Raw genomic sequence first — 13,039 nt, forward strand, 5'->3', positions numbered from 1 at the left:
AGAAGATATACAGATGGCAAATAAGTATATAAAATGACTCTCCAGCCCAGCCGCGGTGTCTCGGTGGTTGAGCATTGACCTATGAGCCAGGAGGTCACAGTTCAATTCCTGGTCAGGGCATATGCCTAGGTTGTGGGCTTGATCCCTGTGTGGGGCGTGTAGGAGGCAGTCGATCAATGATTCTCTTTTATCATTGGTGTTTCTCTCTCTCTCTCCCTCTCCCTTCCTCTCTGAAATCAATAAAAATATATTTTTAAAATAATAAAATAAAATGATTCTCCATGTCATGTCATCAGGAAGATGAATATTAAAATGAGATATCCCTACACATCTATTAAAATGGCAAAAATCTAGAACATTGGTAATACCAAATGCTGACACAGGAATAGGAATAGGATTTCTCATTCATTTCTGGTGGGAATGCAAAATGGTATAGCCACTTTGGAAGACAGTTTGGTGTTTTCTTACAAAAACAAACATAGACCACCCTCGCTGGTTTGGCTCAGTGGATAGAGCACTGGCCCTCAGACTGAAGGGTCTCAGGTTCGATTCCGGTCAAGGGCACATATCTTAGTTGCAGGCTCCATCCTGGTCAGGGTGGGTACAGGAGGCAACCAATCAATGTCTCTCTCACATCAATGTTTCTCTCTTTCTGTTTCTTCCCTCCCTTCCACTCTCTCTAAAAATCAATGGGAAAATGTCCTTGTTACAAGTAAAAAGTAACTTATTACTTGTTACTTATCAAAGGAGTTGAAAACTTACGTCCACACAAAAACCTGCATATGAATGTTTATAACAGCTTTATTCATAATTGCCAAAACTTGGAAGCAATCAAGATGTCCTTCAGTAGGTGAATAGATAAACTGTAGTACATCCAGACAATGGAATATTGTTCAGCACTAAAAAGAACAAGTTTTCAAGCCATGAAAAGACATGGAAGAAATCTAAATGCATATTGCTAAATAAGTGAAAGAAGCCAGTCTAAAAAGTATACATTCTGGAAAAGGTGAAACTATGGAGATAGTAAAAATATCAGTGGTTGCCAGCGGTGAGTGGGCAGAGAATAAATAGGTGAGGAACAGAGGGATTTTTAGGGCAAACTACTCTACCTAATACTGAAATGGTGGGCTCATGTCATTTTACATTTGCCCAAATCCATAGAATGTTCAACACCAAGTACGAACCCTAATGTAAATTATGAACTCTGGGTGATGATGTATCAATGTAAGTTCATCAATTGTAAACAAATGTTCCATCTAGTGGGAGGTGTTGGTAAGAGGGGAAAGGGGCTAACCATGTGTGGAGGCAGGAGGTACATGGGGACTCTCTAAATCTTCCACTCAATTTGCAGTGAACTGGAAACTGCTCTAAAAAAATTAATCTACTTAAAAATTAAATTTTTAAAAATAAATGGAAAAAGGCTTCTGGTCTTGATGATGAGTAGGTAAACACTTTACTCACCTCCTCCCATGACCACATCAAAATTCCAACTAAACTGCAGGATAACCATCATTGAGAACTGTTTGAAGTCTAGCCTGAAGTCCCTATAACAAGGGATATACTGAAGAAACCACATTAAGACTGGTAGGAAGGGGCGAAGACTCAGAATGGGCTGGTGTGGTGGTTAAAAACCACAAGGGATATCTCAGCTGCAGAGGTCCTCCCTGAGGAATGAGACATCCTGGCACCACCCCAGGCTCCCCAGCTCAGGGCTCCAGTGCCAGGAAGAGAAGTCCCCATAACTTTTGGCTGTGAAAACCAGATTGTGACTGAGTGACATGGAGGACCTCACCAGATCACCACGTCCAACCACGTCCACAAACAACATATTTAAAGGGCAGATGTGGCAGGCATCAGAGCCCTGCTAAAGCAACGCCTGCTCCATAGGATCAGTCCTTGCACAACAGTTCCTCCACTGTAGTCACAGCCAGTCCTCAGAACCAATCAGCCTGAGAATCAATACCTCACATTGACATGCTAACAGCATTCAAGACTCAACTACAGCCTTACCCAGTTTGGCTCAGTGGATAGAGCGTCAGCCTGTGGACTGAAGGGTCCCAGGTTCGATTCCAGTCAAGGGCATGTATCTTGGTTGCCAGCACATACCCAGTAGGAGTTGTGCAGGAGGCAGCTGATCGATGTTTCTAACTCTCTATCCCTCTCCCTTCTTCTCTGTAAAAAAAATCAATAATAAAATATATATTTTTAAAAAGACTCAACTACAACAAGAGGGGGCAGGCACAAGCAACACAGTGGCACACCTGGAGCACCTGCTTAGGTGACAGGGAGAAAGCTCCACTGGGCTCCACAGGACACCCAACACATTAAGGCCACTTTACCAAGACTGAGATAAGTAGCAAGTAGCTCTACCTAGTACGTAGAAACAAACACAGGGAGTCCCAAATGAAAACAAATCAAAACAAAAAACCAGAAGAAAATTTCAAAAAAGGAACTAAACAAAAAGGAGACAAGCAATCTACCAGATGCAGTGTTCAAAATACTGGTTATAAGGATGCTCAATGATCTTGAAAGATTGATAGAACTTAGAAAGAAAGAGAGCAAGGTTATGGGGTTTGGGGGATCTGCAATTTGGACCAAGAACACAAAGTCCAAAGGCAAAAACGTATAAAATCTATTTGATACAGCAAAAAGATTGGTCAGATTAAAGCACAGAACTTAGATAGGTTCTCCTTAGAAAGCTGACAAAAAAAAAAAAAAAGTTATGGTCAGATTGTTGGAAGTTTTGAATGTCATTTTTTTACTTAATGACTGCTCTTTCATGTTTTTCCAAAAGGGCTAATTCATTAGGTCTTTGAAATGAATTTTAAAAGCTAGCTTCATTTCTTAAATACCAATTTATTTTGAAGCTAATGAAATTACTTTTTGGTTCTCAGTAAAGGGTTCTTAACAATGTTTCATCAATATTTGTAAACTTTCAAGAGCACCAATAAAAGATGTCAAACTAACTAACCTAAAAAGACTGATAGGAAGAAGGGCTTTATCAGTTTTAATTATCTTTGCACTAATTGTCTATAACATCTAAATTTCCCAGTACTTTATCTCTACAGTTATATTAATAATTCCCAGTGTTCAAGATTTGATACTGTCATTGCTTGATTTTTACACTCTCCTGCACAAAGCACTGTAATGAAATATACACATTTAATTTTATTGGTTTAATAGTCTTTACAAAAAAGATTTAAAATGAAATTTTAAAAAATGTAAAAGTACATGCCTTTTAAAAAATTAAAATTGCTTTAATACATTTATAAAAATTATTGGAGTTACTGGAAATATCCAGGTATCAGAAATATTTTATTTTTAAAAAATATGTTTTTACTTATTTCAGAGAGAGGAAGGAAGAGGGAGAGTTAGAAACAACATCATTGCTCGCTGCCTCTTGCCCGCCCCCTACTGGGGATCGACCAGGCAACTAGGGCATGTGCCCTAACCGGGAATCCAACTGGACCTCTTGGTTCATGGGTCCACGCTCAACCACTGAGCCACACCGGAACTGGCAATATTTTATGTTTAAAAAAAAATCATTTCCTTTTTGGGAGTGTTGAATTCGTGTATTCTGTGGTGATATTAAAATGTATCCCGATATTTCATTTTTCTCCTCACCGAAACAACTTTGTGTTATTGTGTTAATAGACGTTGCCTATGGGAAGGTGTTTATGACGATAAGGTAAACGGGAAGAAAGGACCTAATAATAAAGTGCTGTGGAGGAATTTTTCTCAAGCTGTGAGACGCCGGAGAGGAGTGAAAGCGATTCAGAGAGGCTCAGAGAACTGTCCTCTGTGCAGGGGACTTTCTTTAGCTCCAGGCCCCTGACTAACCCTATTGGCAGAGAGATGGAAACTTGGATGACTAGTTCCACCCTGCCTCCCCTTTATGCAGAGGAGGATGGCTCCAAGGAGAGTAGTGATCTGGCTACAACACGGCTAACCCACCCAGAGATTCCATATGGTAGTGGAGCCACATTATCTACCAACAATCCAGAATTTGTGGAGGATCTCTCCCAAGGTCAATTGCTTCAGAATGAGCCTTCAGACACTGCAGAAAGCAGTGAACAGAGCAAAGATGTAAGCGAGAAGGGTGGTCCAAAGGAAGAAAGAGGAAGACACCTCTTTGAGACAGCAATACACCCAAATCCCCCCTTACAGGATATGTTCCGGTCATGAATAAGCGTCGAGAACAGCTTTGATCAAAGAGACCAGAAGTCCCATTTCCAGAAATCACAAGAATGTTAGGCAATGAATGTTAAGAAAAACAGCGCTACGTTGACGAAGCCAATAGAGATACGGGGCGTTACATGAAGGAACTGGAGCAGTATCAGAAGACTGAGGCCTACAAGGTTTTCAGTAGGGAAACCAGGACCAGAAAGGCAAATCTCAACGACAAAATGCAGCCAGACAAGCCACTCATGATCATGAAAAACAAACAGAAGAAACGGTCTGTTTCTGACATCCCTATATTTACAGAGGAACTCCTGAGCCACAGCAAAGCTCGGGAGGCAGAGCTTCACAAATGCAACATGGAGCTTGAAGAAGAATGGAGCCCTGCAGAAGCAGCTGGAGAGCATGTGCACAGCAGTGGAGAAGCTGGAAGGGAATGTGATCCAGGAGCGAAGCTGCCAACACTGTCTTACAACAGCACCTGGAGATCCTGCAGCAGGTGTTAACCAGCAGCTTTGCCAGCATGCCCTTATCTGGAAGTGGAGAGACACCTACACTGGACACCAATGACTCATATATGAACAGACCGAACAGTATTATTTTAGCTAATCCCCAAGACAATGAAAACTTCATTGCTACGGTTGGGGAAGTCGTAAACAGACTTGATCGTTAAGGAATGGTGAGTGCTCACTGATATCACACTTCAAAAATAAGATGGCCTTGGATTTTATCAATACTACTAAAATCTTGGAATTACAGTGAATAAATAAAAGAACTGGAGACTTGAAACAAATAAAAAATAAAATGTATTCTAATTAAGTAGCACTGTAACAACCTGCCCTTCTTCTTTACCCTCTTTTACAAGAAGTCACTAGAAAGCTTACCAGAATGTTAGTGAATGTACAGTGAACTAATCTCATACTTTCCTAGCATTTTGGAATTGGTTAAAATAAAGCATTCGCTACAGTACTTTTCCATATTTAATAAGAGCCAAAAGAAATTATAGAATTTCTAGGTCATTTTCTTTTATCATCTCCTTTTTTAAAGTATGTTTTTTTGATTTTAGACAGAGATGAAGAGAAACATCAGTGTGAGAGAGAAACATTGACTGGTTGCCACCCACACACAAACCAACCAGGGCTGAACCCAAAACCTGATATTTGCCCTGACCAGGAATCGAATGGCGACCTTTTTGGTGCATAGGATGACACTCAATCAACTGAGCCCCACACCAGCCAGGGCCTAGGTCATTTTAAATGGATCTTGTAAATTGATATTTGATTATACACTTTATGTTGAAAGATCACAGAATGTAGAGCAGTGTTGTCCAACAGAAATATAAAGCTACAAATGCAAAACATATATATAACTTAAACATTTCTAGAATCCACATTTTAATAAAAGTAAAAAGAAATGTGAAATTAATTTTAATAATGTATTTTATTTAACCCAGGATATTATCATTGCAACATGTAATCAATAAAAAAATTATCAGGAAGCTACTTTATATTCTTGTTTTTATACTAAGTCTTCAGAAGCCAGTGTGATTTTTACACTTCACATTATATCTCAATTCAGAGAGCCACATGTCAGGTACTTAACAGCTTCATGTAGCTAGTGGCTACTGTATTAGCCAGTATAGATAGATGAAGAGGTTCCTTCTCATCATTAGTGCTGAAATCCAATTTTTCAGAAACTTCAACCTATGAACTTAAGTATATCACACATATCTGTCTCTCACATGCACACTTAGGGGGGGAAAATCCTAACAGATGAACTCTAAAGAAACGTTTATTTTTACTTATAAAATAGTATTACAGAACTCACTTCAGCCATCCATTTACTATAATTGGAGTGACATGGAGAAGATTAGCATGGCCCCAGCCCAAAGATGACATGCAAATTAGTGAAGCATTCTATATTTTAAAAAAGATAAATATATGAGGTGGTGAATGTGTTAGTTAACTAGAGGGGTGGACTCCTTTCACAGTATATACATATATCAAATTATCACAATGTACACTTTAAATATCTTATAATTTTTAAATTAAATTCATTGGGGTGACATTGGTTAATAAATTATATAGGTTTCCAGTGTACAATTGTATGATACATCATCTGTATCTTGTAATTTTACAAGTCAATATCTATATATATAAAAGGCTAATATGCAAAGTGTCCCCTCGGGAGTTCAACAGGGAATTCGATCGCTCACTATGACGTGTGCTGACCACCAGGGAGTAGTGTGGAATGAAGGAAGGCCCCAGCAGCGGCTGGCAGCCGGGAAAGAAAGGCCAGCAGCTGGAAGGCCCTGATTGGCCCTGATCGCCATCCAGGCCTAGGGATCCTATCCATGCACAAATTCATGCACTAGGCCTCTAGTATCTCAATAAAGTTGAAAAATAAAGTAAAACAGTATTCCACTTTTCGTCTACAAGAAAAAGATACTTGTGAGGAATTTTTGAAATAATATTTTACATTTAGAGGGAAATTGTGGGACTGGTTCTTACACGAACTCACTCCATACATAGTTTCACAATATTAAAAGTAAAAAACACAAACACACACTAGGAAATTAGAAATTTATGTAATTTTCACTTTGTTCTTTTCCAAAGTTTCTCCTCTCACAAGCAGCCATGAGAATCACTTGGAAAACTTAATAGGCTGACCAGAGAAAGGGATTAGCATTAGTCTGTGGCCAAAGTGAAACCAACAGCCCCTCATAGTAAGACAAATAGTAACAGGAAAAAAAAAATGTCTGTATTACAGAGGTGAGCAGGAAAGGAGAGGAACAGGCTGCTGTTTCACAGAACTGTTAGGCTCTTAGCCAATCAATAAACTAATTATTGAACAAGTTTAACTCTCCAACTATTTATAACTCTAAAATTAGGAGACCTAATTCCAAATACAATGAGCACCAACTACTGTACTTGCTTAAAGAAGGACATTTATAAGTAAGAGGAAAATAGTATTTCTACAATCATTCAATTTTAAATGGATGGGTTTCAATTGTTTGAGTTTTTAATATTTTAAAATATAGCCTTTTTATTAATCTAGATTAAATCAGCAAGTCAAGGCAACAGTTATTGAGACCCTACTATGTTATGTGCCCTGAAGAACTCATCAGTATAAGGCATGATCCCTGCCCTTAGGAGTTAATAATATCTATAATAATAAAAGCATAGTATGATAATTAGACTGGACGTCCTTCCAGAAGTCCTTCCTTCTAGACAAAGCCGCAGTGGGTGGGGGCAGAGGCACAGGCGGGTGGGGGCCGTGGCAGCAGCAGGAGGGGGCTGTGGCAGAGGTGGCAACGGCAGGCAGGGGCCGGGGCCAAGACCATTGCATGAATTTCATGCATTGGGCCTCTAGTAAATATATAAAATAATAACTACTGTCTATTGCTGCTTTTGCCATATAGTGGCAGAGTTGGATAGTAGTAGCAAAGACTGTATGGCCCACAAAACCTAACAATTTACTGTCTGGCCCTTAACAGAAAATGTTTGCCAACCCCTGCTTTTTAAAAATTATTCTTGACTGGAGTAAGAGGGCAGACTAAAAAACACTAAACACAATAAAATTTTATTATATCTAGCAAGCTTTTAAAAAACTATAATTTTTTACTATAAACACTCAGCTTTCACTATAAAACATTAGCCTGGCTGATGGTAAAGTAAAACTTGCAGACTAATTCTCAACCTGACTGTGTCTACTAAGGAAAATATATTAGAATCTTTAGGGTAGCAAAGTAAGATGTTTATCAAAGGGGAGGGGGCATGTGTTTTAAAAGGTTGAGGAAGACTTTAATAATCATACCTCTATATTGTCCAGCTTGACTCACCACTCCTGGCCATAAATGACTTTGGCTGTTTCCCAAAATCAAATGTACCAGGAAAGTACTCGATTCTCATTATTTGCCATAGTTATGTTCCATAAAGTTGCTGTGGATGCTGAATTAGTGAATACTGAATCATTTTCCCTAAAGGAAATGCAGAGTTAAGTCAACTCATCAATAGATAACCTTGTTTTATGTGTGTTTATGCTTAACGGTACCTTAGGAGTTACTATAACATTGAACTCAAGACCAACAGCACTATAACTCATGCCTGAATAAAGCTTACTTAAAACATGTATTCTCTCCATAAGGCACATCACAGGCTTCCTATGCTTAGGAACACAATTTAGACAGCATTTCAGCACTACACCAAAACATTTCTTTAAACAGTGAAATCACCAAGAGCACAAAAATGCAAAAAAATATAAAAGTATACTTAATAGTCTACAAAAACTTGTTTACAATATGATAACTGAAATAATAAAGCTAAGCAAGCACTGCCTTGTTGGACCCAGCTAGGAACATAGGACTCAAATTTATTTTGTCCATGCTCATGTCTGAAAAAACAACAACAACCTGCAAAGCACCCCAACTGCTTGATTTCAGAGTTCCAATTAGATTTTGGGGTTAGTGGACAAATTCGAAAGTACAGAATTGGTAAATAATGAAGGATCAACTGTATAATGATGTACTACTATGGATAACCTTCTAAATCAATTATGATGCTTAAAAATTATTTTTAAGCAAGAGCAAATTAATAAGTACACAGGCACCCAAAGTAATGTCTTTAAAATAGTATTTCTTTAGTATATATAAAGTGAATGGGGTGTGTGTATAACTTTCTTCCCTACTCCACACTTAGTTTACTACTGCTTTGAGACTCAGCCTCTAGTTGGCCAAATCTTACCCCCAGCTTGGGTTAGGTTCCCCTGACCTTGAGTTCCCATATTTTTCCCAGTATCTCTATTCTGTCACAACTACATAACTATCTGTTTGCTTATGCCTTGCACACTGAGAGATTGTAACCTCCCTGAGAGATCCTGTTTTTGGTTTTCTCTAAATCTTATTTTCTAGTACGAGGCCTTATCTATAATATATTGCTGTTCAGTTAACTTTTAATGCGTGAAAATAATTCAATGACATGAGTAATTACGAGGACCTAAATAAAATGACTATGAAATAAAAAGACAAATGGCTAAAGTTATCAAGAGATAGAATATGTACAATTTGCCAACTAAATGTATGTGGAAATTTGGAAAAGTTTTAGATCGCCCTGGTTTCCAGATTGAATAAAGATGTGCACAGTTTGCCCTAGCTGGTTTGGCTCAGTGGCTAGATCAGGGGACCTCAAGCTACGGCCCGCAGGCCACATGCAAATACAAATATTGTATTTGTTCCCGTTGTTTTTTTACTTCAAAATAAGATATGTGCAGTGTGCATAGGAATTTGTTCATAGTTCTTTTTAAACTATAGTCCGGCCCTCCAACGGTCTGAGGGACAGTGAACTGGCCCCCTGTTTAAAAAGTTTGAGGACCCCTGGGCTATATTGTGGGCCTGCGAACTGAAAGGTCCCAGGTTCAATTCCAGTCAAGGGCACGTGTCCGGGTTGTGGGCTCAATCCCCAATGGGGGACTTGCAGGAGGCAGCCAATCTGTGATTCTCTCTCATCATGTATGTTTCTATCTCTCTCTCCCTCTTTCTTCCTCTCTGAAATCAATAAAAATATATTTTTTTAAAAAAGATGTGCACAGTTGAACTACTAATGAAAGTATCCTATATAATAAAAGGCTAATATGCAAATCAACCAAACGGGAGAATGACCGGTTGCTATGACGTGAACTGACCACCAGGGGGCAGACGCTCAATGCAGAAGCTGCCCCCTGGTGATCAGTGTGCTCCCATAGGGGGAGCGCTGCTCAGCCAGAAGCCAGGCTTACACCTGGCAAGCACAGCGGCAGTGGCGGGAGCCTCTCCCACCTCTGCAACAGCGCTAAGGATGCCTGACTGACGGCTTAGGCCCGCTCCCCATTGGAGCCATCAGTCAGACATCCCCCAAGGGCTCCCGGACTGCAAGAGGACGCAGGCTGGGCTGAGGGAACACCCCCCCCCGCCCCCACCCCCCCTCCCCGAGTGTACCAATTTCGCGCATTTGGCCTCTAGCAGAATATAAGAATACATTTGAAGAGAAAGGTAAGTTCTGTTAGAACAGGGGTGGGCAAACTTTTTGACTCGAGGGCCACAATGGGTTCTTAAACTGGCCTGGAGGGCCAGAACAAAAGCATGGATGGAGTGTTTGTGTGAACTAATATAAATTCAAAGTAAACATCATTACATAAAAGGGTACGGTCTTTTTTCTTTTTAGTTTTATTCATTTCAAACGGGCCGGATCTGACCCGCGGGCCGTAGTTTGCCCACGGCTGTGTTAGAACATGCCTATAATCCTATTAATCACCCCTTCATCTCTGCTACTTCCATACTTGGTAAAATTCATTGCTTGAACTATATTCCTAATTACTACCTGTGTTGTAATAACTTGTTTCTCTAACTCCCCTATAATAATATAAGATCAAACAGGGCAAGGTTTATTTAATTTTTGATTCCCAAAAACCTAGTACAACAATATTCAATTAAATTGAATGTGAATAAAGGTGTCTAGGAAAGAATTGGATATTCTAAACTGGGATTTAGGAAAAAAGTCTTAGCTGGAGATAAAGATTTAGAAAAGATTGTAACACAGGTAGTATTTTAAAGTGTAAAAGAGGGATAATTTTTGAAAGAGTCAAAGACAACGTGGGATGGATAATTTTTGAAAGAATCTAAGAGAACTTTCGGATGGTCAGCATTTAAGGGGCACATCAATCAAAAACTGATGATGAACCCAGCCTATGTAGCTCAGTGGTTGAGTGTCGACCCATGCAACAAGAGGTCCCTGGTTCGATTTCCAGTCAGAGCACATGTTCAGGTGTAGGGCTTGATCCCCAGTGTGGGGCATGCAGAAAGCAGCTGATCAATGATTTTCTCTCATCATTGATGTTTCTCTCTCTCACACCCTCTCCCTTCCTTTTAAATATTTTTTTAAAAGAAGCTTCATATGCCAAGACATCTTTCTAGGTACTGAGGATACAATATAAATAAAAAATCCATGCCTTGACATTCTAATGGGGAAGATAAAATTTTATTTTTTAAATAATTAAAAACAATTTTAAAAATATTATATAGAATATTAGATGGTGGTAGGAGCTAAGGAAAGTAAAGATAGGAAATTAGAGAATTAAAATTTTAGATGGGGTGGCCAGAAATGGGTTTAAAAGGTTGAGAAATGACATTTGCACTGTGACCTGAAAGAGGAAAGGAGGAAAGCTATGTATGTAAGTAGGAGTAGAATATACCAGGTAGAGGTAAATATTAAAAAATGCTAGGCATCTTTGAGGTGCTGCTATGTCAGAATGATGAAGTGGGAGTGGTGAGAAAATTAGAAGGCAGTCAGAAAAATAATACATGGCTAAATGTGGTGTGGAGTCTTGTAAACTACTGAAGACAGACTTCTATAGGGGAAAATAAGAAGCCACTGAAATTTTATGCAGGATGCCAAAATCACTGGCTTCTGTGTTAAGAATGGAGTGGGAAAGAATGATAAAGACTAAAGAGAATGCATTGCAATATTTCAGGTGGTTTGGACCATGATGTAGCCATTTTATTTATTTTTAAAAGTCAAATCAATAGGACTTCCTGATGAATCAGATGTGGGATATGAGAGAAATCAATAATGACTCCAAGGTTCTTCAGCTTCAGCAAACTGAAAGAACAAATTTGTTATTTACTAAAATGGGAAGACAGAAGAGCTGGAGGGGGAAATTGAGTTTAACATTGAACATATTAAGTGGAAGATGCCTATTAAACTTACAAATGGTAATGTCTAAGAGGCAATTGACTACATGAGTCTGGTTTACATAAAGCAATCCAGAGGGAAGATAAAAAATTTGGAGTAAAGATGATTTTTTAAAACCATGAGACAAAAGATTATACTAAAAAAAAAAAAAAAAGGCCCAAGAACAGAATTCTAAGGGTCACAAATGTAGTAGTAACAACTATTACCAGGAAAGTGGGGCCCCAGATAAATCTTAATTATTCAAAACCAAATATGATACTTGCTAGAGTAAGCCTGTGGGATTAGCTGAGTCCAACTGGTATCCAGAGGAAGAGGGTAGAAGAAAGAGAAGAAACTTTCTTCTTCCACTTTACAATCATGACTGCATAACACCGGAAACTGTGGCAACCATTATGCAATCATTAGGGGCACTAAACCACATACTGAGGATGGCAGAGGATAGATTAAAAAAAAATACAAACAAACGAACAAAAAAAACCTCATATATTGAGCTGCTAAATCAACCAGTCCTGAAAAAACTAAGATGGCGGCATAGATAAACACCGGGAAATAGTCGCCCCACACAACAATTGAAAATTAGCCCAAAGGACGGAGCAAACATCGTCCAAAACAACAGGAAGGCTGGCTGAGTGTAATTTCTACAACTAGAAGAAAAGAAAAGCACGCTGAGAGCCAGAGGAGCTGCGGAGGCTGAGTGCAGAGGTACGCGGCGGCTCGCGTGCGCGCGGAAAGGGGGTGGCACCTGAGGACGCGGCTGTCTTTTTGAATCACAAGCTCCCGACTGCTCTGATCTCCAGTTCTGGGAAGTCTCTGGGGACCCAGGACTCATACGGGCAGAGGCTGCTCTCTCAGGCGGCAGCGGGCGAACTTGGGGGCAGATTTCCCTCGGAGGTGCTTGCAGCCATTGCCGGGACACTGAGACGCGCGACTCCGGGCGCGGAGAATCAGCCATAGCTTCTTTCCCCGCCCTTTTGACTCCCTGAGACCCCGCCCCACCCGGGCTGCAGCAGAGGCTTTTGCATGTGAATGCCCCAGAACTTTGCAACCTGATAATTACCTAACTGCAGCCGGGCCAGCCAGACCTGGAACTTCCAAGAGAAGGCCCAAGGCCCCGCAGCGGCTTGCATTGCTTCACA

At 39.8% G+C, this 13,039-nt stretch overlaps 1 protein-coding gene and 1 pseudogene across 2 annotated transcripts in view; one reads left to right on the forward strand and one right to left on the reverse strand.

The window, feature by feature from the left end:
• The window catches only part of DNAJB4 (DnaJ heat shock protein family (Hsp40) member B4), a 52,760-nt gene that overhangs the window by 18,581 nt on the left and 21,140 nt on the right, over nucleotides 1–13,039 (reverse strand). The gene's annotated exons all lie outside the window — the stretch shown is intronic.
• On the forward strand, nucleotides 3,789–4,852 carry LOC308517323 (high mobility group protein 20A-like; annotated as a pseudogene). Its single transcript has one exon. The product of its transcript is annotated as a high mobility group protein 20A-like (transcript).

This window comes from Myotis nattereri, assembly GCF_964212035.1.
Source record: "Myotis nattereri genome assembly, chromosome: 3".
In the NCBI taxonomy this organism is placed as follows: Eukaryota; Metazoa; Chordata; class Mammalia; order Chiroptera; family Vespertilionidae; genus Myotis; species Myotis nattereri.